This window comes from Fukomys damarensis, unplaced genomic scaffold, assembly GCF_012274545.1.
Source record: "Fukomys damarensis isolate Sample0158 unplaced genomic scaffold, DMR_v1.0_HiC HiC_scaffold_14, whole genome shotgun sequence".
NCBI classification, from domain to species: domain Eukaryota; kingdom Metazoa; phylum Chordata; class Mammalia; order Rodentia; family Bathyergidae; genus Fukomys; species Fukomys damarensis.
Window position 1 is genome coordinate 69,464,392 of NW_022900926.1, and position 10,575 is coordinate 69,474,966.

At 39.6% G+C, this 10,575-nt stretch overlaps 1 pseudogene; it reads left to right on the plus strand.

The window, feature by feature from the left end:
* Positions 1–2,002: 2,002 nt before the first annotated feature.
* On the plus strand, positions 2,003–7,637 carry LOC104866648 (annotated as a pseudogene).
* Positions 7,638–10,575: the final 2,938 nt, after the last annotated feature.

Sequence of the window (10,575 nt, forward strand, 5' to 3'; positions counted from 1 at the left end):
TCCTGTACGCCGCCTTCCTGGGGCTGGTAAGCGGCGGGCAGGCGAGCGCCTGCGGGGAACCCGACCTTCCCCGACGGAGTCTCTCCTTCGCCCTGCACGTTGAGTCACCTTGAGTGCTTTCAATGAATCGGCCGAGGCCTCAGTTTCGTCTTCTGGGAATCCGGCGCAGTTCTCGTCGCGGAGGGTCATCGGCACGTGTGAAACGGATTTCCCTAACGTGCTGTCCAACTGCACCAGATCTTTCTGGCTCCTGGGTGCGCTGGGAGACGCAAGAGGGATTGCTCCGGACTTTGGCGGCTCCCTCTGCGCCCGCGCATTCAAGCCCTGAAAGCTGCTGTTTGGAATTTCTTGTTCTTGGTGGTGTGACCAAATTCAAGCAGTTTTTAGTCTTGCAAGTAGGGAAATGGCCCCAGAGAAGAAATTGATTTTTCCGGATGATACAGCTCGTTAATTGCCAGAGCTAGGAACATCTTTTACTCTGCCCACAATTCTGTTTAAATACAGCCTTCAGAACCGGAAGTGTTTTGTTTTCAGCAAATTCCAAGGCCACACGTGCCTTTTTCCAAACTCTTTTTGCCAAATTTGTTAATTTTAAATCTTGCAGGGTCGGGAGAGCCAGTCCTCGGAGGATGGTCACTCTGGTCCCTTAGCATCTGAATCTGAGCCCCAATTGTGTATAGACTGATGGGGGAGAGGATGAGAAAGGTATCACTGCAGAAGCTTGGTGAGCCCTGCTTGTGTGCCAAATCTTGCAAGTCCCTCGAAGGCATAAATTTGATTAGAGCCAGTCCCCAGGCTTCTGTTGTCACGAGGCTTGTGGTGGGCTTTTAGTGTGGAGCTTCTGTGGCTTAGACAGGAGGTGCACCTGTTTTTGGAGCAGGATAGTGCAATTAGAATCAATTATTCTTGAAACAGACATTATTAGACACGTTTTTCTTAAAGGATCTAGCAAATTTTCTCTGAAAATGAACCAGAACCTCTCAGTTCTAACACATTTCCTAGTGTAATTTTATTGTGCATACCATTCTATACATGCGTGTAGAATTCCTTTCTCTAAGGAATCATTATACCCAGTAGTCCTGATTGGGTTTTTGCTTTGGAGAAAAATGCAGATTTAGAAACATTCAAACCGTTACTCTCTTATATGTACTGGCTATGTGTAGTTAAAAGGAAGGACTCCATGTATATCAGAAATGCTGCTCTTTTAATATGCAACATAGAAAAATATTTTGATATATTGATCATTTATATTTTAACATCTAAATGTGTTATTCATGTATGTAGTATGCTTCAAAATATTATACAGTGGACCTTGACCTCTGAACTCAATTCATTTACAAGGGCTGGTTGTAGCTCAAGTTGGTCAATTGAAGGCTCCAGCTCCTCTACACAGCCTTCAAAGTCCCTCTCCTGTACACAGGCAGATCTCAGTGTCCTCAGAGAGACACTGGCCCAGGATTTCTCACCCCACACAGGAAAGGATGTTGGAATGTCCCTTCAAGGACTCCTTTAAGGGTTAAATCTGTATCTGAGACCACCTGGAAGCACAAGCAGCCAACATTCAGCTTGTAACTCAAGACTTTGGTCATAAGTTAGAACTAAAATTCTATTCATCACCCAAGTTGTCTGTACATCAGGCCAATCTTAACTCTAGGGTCCTCTGTATTTTGAGAGGCTTAGTTATCTCTTACTCATGATTAAAGCAGAATAATCTTCTAAGGTGTTGTTCCAAAATTAAACAGAATTGCAACAAAAAGCTGGAAGAATTTTTTTCTTTTACCCGAGAATGAAGAATGCAAGGAAAATCATGGAAGTCCATAGTAATAATACCTTTGTGCCTTTTTCCTGACTCTGGGACTTAGAGTAATTTCCTACATTACTTTGTAATCCCTCTTTCTGCCTTGTTTTTTGTTTTGTTTTGTTTTGTTTTGTTTTTTAATAGCAGAACTACCACTTACACGGACATCATTTTAACATTTGTAAGTAAAAAAGGTTTTGTCTTTTTAAATTTTAGGGAATGAGTGTCGGTATACTAGGACCTACATTTCAAGATTTGGCAGTGAATGTGAACCGAAATATCAGCAGTCTTTCTCTAATTTTTGTGGGCCGGGCCTCTGGATTCTTCTGTGGCTCTATGATTGGTGGAATTCTTTTTGAATATATGAATCATGTTTTTCTTTTGGGTAAGGAAACACTGATTGTTTTCTTCTTTGTGACTATAAATGTATTTACAGTGTGGCTTTAAATATGAAAAACAGCAGCCTGTAGAATGGCTGACAACTGAAATGTGTATCTAGTTTATCTAATTCTTTTTTTTAAATTGAGTTTATTGGTATATTTTAGGTATACAGTACAGTTACGTTCATTATTGGGATCTTGTACCTCTACATGACAGGTCTTGGTTCTTATTTGTTCCCTTTGTCCCTGCCCTCCCTTCATCTTAGGCACACTCCAAGGATCTGGCTCCCTGCTCTTGCCATGGTAGTGAGAGAGAATCTGTGTTGGGCCCTCTGGAAACAGTGGGGTGGGGGAGAAGGGAATGGGGAGGTAGAAGGGGGAGTTCTGAACCTCCCCAACCTTTACTTCAGTTAGGGCACCACTCCAGGGTCACACACTGGAGATCCTAAGGCTCTCCTGCGAATGTGGAGGCAGATCTCAGGCCATGGGGCTCAGACTGAGCTCCCGGAGCCTGCCAGAGTCCGTGGCTTCTGTATTGAAAATGAAGGGGCCCAGAAACCATGAGTGGGCTGATATAGTCCCTGCTGTCTCCTGTCAGTGAAAACCCCAGAATGCCTTTCCTCACCTAGCTAGCAAAACATTTTTAGCACACTTTATTTTTTATTTATTTATTTATTTATTTTTTGTACTGGGAATTGAACTCAGGAACTTGTGCTTGCAAGGCAGGCCTGGTGCTGCTGAGCTAAATCCCTGGCCCATATCCTTTTAAAAAATAAATTGATATTGTAAAATACAATTTAGATTCAACGAATAAAATACCTTTGAAACCAATGAAAATAACTTATTGCTGATGAGTAATAAACAATATTTCTTATTTTCAAAGTTGACTAGGAGAGGCCCAGGGATTTAGCTCAGTGGTGCTGGTGCCTGCCTCGCAAAAGCAAAGACCCGAGTCCAATCCCAGGTATCAAATAAAAGTTAACTAGGAAAACATATTTCTTTTATTTTCCTTCCTATTCCTGAAACTAATTTATTTAGTAAACTTTTATAATATATTACTATACTAAATACATTTTTCCTTTTTATATTAATTCATACATAAATATGTCTTTTGGTTCTTAACAGTTGTTATGCATGTCTCTAGATGTTCCCCCAAAGACTCGTGCTCTCATAGGTGGGGCTTTTTTTTTTTTTTTGGTACCAGGGATTGAACTCAGGTCCTTGCACTTGCAAGGCAGGCCACCGAACTGTGGTGGGGCTTTCTGAAGGTAGCTGAATCTAGGATTTGTGATGCTGGAATCAAGGAAGTGTTGCTGGGATTGATTCATGGTTCCATGTTAGGATTAAGGCTACCCCACATTGGGTGTAAGTGCTCCCTCTTAAGGGTGGGTAGCCTGGACAGGATACAAGGAACAGAAAGAGGGTTGCTGCTCACTGCTTGCTGCTGCTTCCCCCGCTTCAATGCTTTGCTGCCTTCTGCCCACCATGAACCATTTCTCCTTTGTGATGCCCCTCTGCTATGCCACCTTGTCTTGGAGCTAGCTATGAACTTAAACCTCTACAAACTGTGAGCCACAATAAACCTTTCCTCCTTTAGCTTTGGGTGTTGGGCATTTTGTCTCAGCAACAAGAAAAGTAACTAAGACAAATGTGAAACATTTAAGTAAATAATTTTTGGCCTGTTTCTTCTTGTTATAAAACTTAGTAGTATAATTTTTTTGTTTTATTATTACTAAGGCAAAAGTTATAATAATAACAAAAATTTATTATCTCCATAAAAGTTATATAAGATTCAGATAGTGTGACTACTTACAGAAGCCCCAACTATCATCTTCTCATGATTACTCAGTTTTAATGGAATCTTATTTTGCACTTCTGGAGGCTTTTAGGATTTGTCTTTACTTGTGACTCTGCACGAATATTGCTATGGGGGGGAGTTGTTTTGTGTTCTTCACAATACCAGGGCTTTAAGATGCTATACCAATGAGCCACACCCCCCAGATGATGAATACTGTTTTTCATAGCTGAATTTCACCTTTTTTTCTCAGGGGTGTCAATGTTGGCTACCACAGTTGGCGCTTACCTCATTCCTTTTTGTAAGACAGCAGTATTACTGATTGCTGTGATGTCCATCTTTAGTGTTGCATTTGGGATTCTGGATACAGGTTAGTGAATCTTCAGTGCCATCTCTGGGAGTGTGAACTTCGTACTAGAAAAATAATTTGCAAAGCTCTTTAAATGACTTGAACTTACTGATTTGTTCATGGGTCACCCAGTGAGAGCCCTCCTTCTGGCAGCTCCTCTTGCCAATGAGAAACCAGGTTTTGAGCAGCCAACTATGAAATGAGCTTAAGGAATTTTGCTCTATGGGAGATGGGTGATTTACACTATCAACACAGGGAATGATCCCTCCTGTGGGTAATTACAGTAAAGGTAAGCAGGCTTTCATTTCTGGAGATAATTTTGTGATTATAATATAGAAAAATTGACAGTGTAATGGTAGAAAACAAGTTTCCAATTACTAGTTGTCAGTTAAAGCATAGGAGCAGCCTTCCACTGTAGAATGTACCGCTAGTGTCTGAGCCAGCAGTAACCTGTGGTGTGTATTACTGTCCTCATCTTCCTTTCGTATTATTTTCTTTCTCAACAGCTTCTGTTTGTCCATAATGGAGCTTCTCACTGTGCCATCATTCTTTGAAAACCTGCTAAAAAACATACATAATATGGATTTCTGCCAAATCCAGCTTTCTAGGCCTTTTGTTCTTGCTTAATATTATTTATACACCACAAAAATATGTACTACACCATCTTACTTCAGTGTTGAATTTGTAGGGTAGGATTATGTGTCTATCTGATTTTTTAAAAGGCCAAAACCTTTCACTGTGTAGGTGTTCAGTGTAAGTGCAGATGCTAAAATGTGTTCTTGATTCCTATAAAAAGCACAGTGGAGTCTTGAGTATTCAGATTCTTCAACATGTATTTGCCTCTGATTTATACATAAATAACATTTCTTAATTAGAATTTTCTACTAATTGTCAGTACAGAAAGCTATTGAAACATAGCCAATATTAGATGACAAAATTTTGCCTATTATATTCATATATTTAAAATATGTATAATTAAATAGATCTATGAGGATTACCCCTGCCTATTATTATTGCTGTCTTATAAAAAGCCTTTGCTAATAATGTCTGCTATAGGAGATAGTGGCTCACTAGTTTGTACAGCTTCATGCACACATATCAAATGTTATATACAGAGTTCCTTAGTAGCAGTGGGTTACAGTTTCTCAAACCCAGAATTAACTCAGGTAGTATTTAATAACTGAGAACATTATGATGCTCATGGCATGTAAAAGACACCCATCTTCCCTCTGATAGTAATAAACTTTTCAATAAAGACTTTTATTTTTAACTTACATTGTACCCCCATCTTTCATTGGTAGGTGGGAATGTCCTTATCCTGGCTCTATGGGGGGACAAAGGAGCCCCACACATGCAGGCCCTGCACTTCAGTTTTGCCTTGGGTGCCTTTTTGGCTCCTCTTCTGGCAAAATTGGCCTTGGGAACCACAGTGTCCGCTGAAAACCACACGGAGCCTGACCTTCATCCTCCAGCGCTCAACCAATCCCCTGAAGCCGGCCCAGACCCTCTGTTTGCAGCACCTGATGACTTGAACTTACTGTGGGCTTATGCTTCTGTCGGTGCGTACACTTTTGTGGTTTCTGTCTTCCTGTTTGCTCTGTTTTTCAAGAAACCCTCGAAGCATGGAAAATCCACAGCATCTGCCCAGGTGTCTCGAAGAGCTAAATACCACAAGGCCCTGCTCTGTCTCCTTTTCATGTTCTTCTTCTTTTATGTTGGAGCTGAGGTAACCTACGGCTCTTACGTTTTCTCATTTGCAACCACCCATGTTGGCATGGAAGAAAGTGAAGCGGCTGGGTTGAACTCCATCTTCTGGGGGACCTTTGCAGCCTGCAGGGGCCTGGCAATCTTCTTCGCTACGTGTTTGCAGCCTGGAACCATGATTGTGTTGAGCAACATTGGCAGCCTGGTCTCATCGTTATTTCTGGTGCTTTTTCACAAGAACCCACTTTGTCTCTGGATAGCAACTTCAGTGTATGGGGCCTCAATGGCCACCACCTTTCCCAGTGGTATTTCTTGGCTTGAGCAGTACACAAGCATAAATGGGAAATCTGCAGCTTTTTTTGTCATTGGTGCTTGTCTGGGAGACATGGCTATTCCTGCAGTAATTGGAATTCTTCAAGGACAATACCCAGATTTGCCAGTGGTTCTGTACACCTGTTTGGGGTCAGCAATATTCACTGCTGTATTATTTCCTGTGATGTATAAGTTAGCCACCTGGCCTCTAGATCACGCTGGAAGGAAGACAGAAGGAGTGAGGACCAGAAAGATTTGCTTTCCATCCCTAAGCTAAAGCTGTATTATCCTGTGATGTATAAGTTAGCCACCTGGCCTCTAGATCACGCTGGAAGGAAGACAGAAGGAGTGAGGACCAGAAAGATTTGCTTTCCATCCCTAAGCTAAATTACTATAGGGAAAATGATGAAGAGGAAGATGCAGAAAAATGAAATGTGGATTTTGAAGTGGTTGCAATGAATGATGATGCAATGAGACCCTCTAGCAATCAAACATACAGAAATATTTTGTTGGAGCCTATAGTTAATGCATTCAACCAATTCTTCTCAAATGCAATGACATTTAAGTTTTCTACAGTGAATACTTGTGATTCCACCATGAAGCACCTTGCCAGAAAGCAGTACAAAATAGACCAACAGTTAGAGCAGACAAATTACTTTCTGGTTTCCTGGAACTGTTCCTTCTGCAGATTTTTAGCATGTTTGGGGAATAACAGTTTCCAGGTCCATTTACAGCAAATTTTTGACATGTTGTCCAATTTCTAGAGTTACTTACAAACTATCAAGAGGTATGATATGGTAGGACTTTTGTTCAGCATTAGACTTATTAGATAATATTTTATATCACTATTTTGAGTGTATGCAAAGAAAATATTTATATTTTAAAAATGAGTAGCATCTAAAAGAGCAAAATCACAAAAGAATAGAATGGATTTGCTGAGCAAATTATCAGGTATAAATATCCTGCTTGCGATTTGGGGAGAGCAATGTTATAAACTAGTGTCTTTGGAATTAGTCACACATTTTAATTAAGTGCTTTATCTTATTTGTATGGCTTGTCCAAAGAGTGGCAATGACACTTTGATGTTTTTTTATTTCTGTGAGGAGTACATACAACAGCTCAAGAGACCTGACATTTAAATGTGACTGTGCCTTCTGTCCCTACACTGAGACAGTTAAGCCTTGTTTATTTCATCTCATGATCTATGATTCTAGAAATAAAAATTAGATAATTAAAAAATTCATCAATTTTTAAGTTTATGCAAGATGACTGCTGGAAGTCTTTATTTCAAAATGAAAATTGGGGGCTGGGGGTTTAGCTCAGTGGTTCCACTGCCTGCCTCAAAAGTGCAAGGACCTGAGTTCATTTCCCAGTACAAAAAGAAAAAAAAAGTGGAACCAAAAAATGATAAATTGTTTAAGAATGTGCTATTGGTTATGAATACATTGAAAATTAATATGATTTATATTTAATCATAACTTGCATAATTGTATAAAGAACATAGTTTTCAGTGCTGCATTTGATCCATTCTGAAACATGCATTTTCCAATATAGCATCTGTCAAACAGGTATGCATAACAATCAGCAATCATTTAACATTGTGACAAATTAATGACAGTTTTTCCTTATAAATATGTAAAAATCACCTTTGATAATCAGTGTCTTACATTTAGAGAAATAAAGTAACTCATTCAATTGTGCAGATTAAACTATTTCTATAGACATTTTTAAGAGAAATGTTATCCTTCTTATTTTGAGACAAGGTTTCATTGTGTTGTCCAGGCTGGTCTCAAATTCCTGGGCTCAAACCATCTTCCCATCTCATCCTCCAGAAGAGATGGGTCTATAATCCTCTGCAAATATATTGGTCTGAAAAGCCATTGTTAATTTTCTCTCTGCTTTTATTCACACGGAATTTGGAGGCACTATTCTGATTTTAGAACCTGTTTCAGAGTTAATGTATTAGTAGATGGATCTTATGGGCATCTGACTTACCTTAGTGTTGGGGTTCTTTCTCTTGGCATTTGGAATACCTGAGAAATCAAAGTAAAGATGAGAACGTGGCTTGGTGACCTGGCAGTTATGGATGAGACAGAGTTCTTCATGTGAGAACTGTGAGAGAACGCCCTGTTGATTATGCCCAAAACAGGCTATAAACAGAGCAGACTGTAAAGAGTTAATCTCACAATTGGCTTGATTATAAAAGTGAGTCTGGCCAAAGCTTATGTGACTCATAGGAGCATTGCAATGGTGCACAGGTTAGTACCACTCTCCCACCCCCTGCCAACAGCCATAGCACAGCCCATGAAGTTGTAGGGCTTAATATGAGATAACATGGTAGCCAAGGTTAAGGTGACTCATACCATATTACATTCCCAAAATCAAACTGAAAAGACAAGGTCAACTGTTAACCACAACCTACTTCTGGTCCATTCTGTTCCTAACAGAAGAATGGTTTGTCTCTTCTCTTACAAGCCTTTCCTGCATCAGCAACTTATCCCTAACAACCATACAGAGTCTCCTCACCCAAACTTAGCAAATGATTGTGTCATCAATAAATATCAAAGGTTCTGGCTTTTCAGGGTCTTTGCAGCTTGCTCAGCCCTGACCATCCCAGTTCCCTTGATTCTGTCTTTATGTCTTCCTTCTTGCCTTGCATTGTAGCACCAAGCAGGAGACTGGGATCCTCTGTGGAGTTCCTGGTTGTGACAAACCTAACATGGATGTCCTTTGATACATGATTGGCACTGATAAAAGTTTGTGTTTATCTCTTCCCATGTTTTATGATGAATAACATCTAATTTCTCCTAACAGTGGTTCATGTTAACAAGCTAACAGCATGGAGAGGGCTGGCACAGAGAATGAAAGCAAAAGGCCTGTGGCTCTATTTTTTTAAAAATTAATTTTATTAGTACATTTAAGGTATACAGTGTAATGACATTCATCATTTGGAATTTGCACCTTTACATAATCCATCTTTGTTCTTATTTTTTCCCCATTCCCCTGCTCTCCCTTTAATCCCTCTACCCTTCCCTATCTACAAAGACTTTGTTTCCATTTTTTCTTTTTCATGTTAATTCCATTCCCATCTTTCTTTTCTTCTATTCCTACCACTTCCCCTTCCCCTTTTCACCTTTTCTGCCTATTTCACATTATCTGTTATACCTTTTAGTCCTTATTTACACTTTCAGTTTCTCACACTGGAGAAATTATTCAGTATTTACACGTGTCCTATGTATTTCACTTAAGAGTACTGCTTCAATGTGCATCCATTTAGCTATAAATGTTGCTAGTTTCTCATTCTTTACAGCTGAGTAGTACTCCATTTTATTTTGTTTTTTTGTTTTTTTGTTTTTAAGAGTAGGAAAAATTTATTGAGAGAAAGCTTCTGTCTAAGAGAGACAGAAGAGGGACTGAAAAGTGGATTGTCCCAGTACTCCATTTTATTAAAAAAAAAAAAAAAGGCAAAACATTGTCTTTATCCAGTCTCCTGTTGACTGGCACCTGGGCTGCTTCCAAGTTTTAGCTATCACAAATTGTCCTGCTATGAACTTGGGTGTACATATATCACTGTAGTATGATTCTTTTAATTATTTGGGGAAGATACCCAGCAGGGAATAGCTGGGTCAAATGCTAGTTCCAGGTATCTCCATACTGCTTTCCACAGTGGTTGTACCAGTCTGCACTCCCACCAGCAGTGGAACAGGGTTCCTCTTTCCCCACAGCCCTGCCAGTATTTTTTATTGGTTGATTTCATGATAGCAGCCATTCTTTCTGGTGTGAAGTGGAATCTCAGTGTTGTTTTCATTTGCATCTCTTGAATGATCAGTGATGTTGAACATTTTTTCATATGTTCATATGCTACTTTTACTTCTTTGAGAAATGTCTGTTCATTTCAGATGCCCATTTTTGGATTCAGTGGTCTGCTATTTTTTAAAAAAGATTTAATATATTCCAGATAGTTGACCTTTGAGCAATAGCTGGTGAAAAGATTTTCCCACATTGTGGGTTGTCTCTTCACTATTGGTTGTTTCTCTTGCTGTGCAGAAGCTTTTTAATAAAAATAGTTTCCACTTGTTGATTGTTTGTGCTAGTTCATGGACAACTGAGGTTTTGTTCATAAAATTGTTTCCTATACCAATGTCTTGAAGAGTTCTACCTAACCTCTCTTCCAGCCAGTTTAGTGTCTATTTTTTATTTTTATTTTTTTGGTACCAGGGATTTTTTTGGTGCTCAG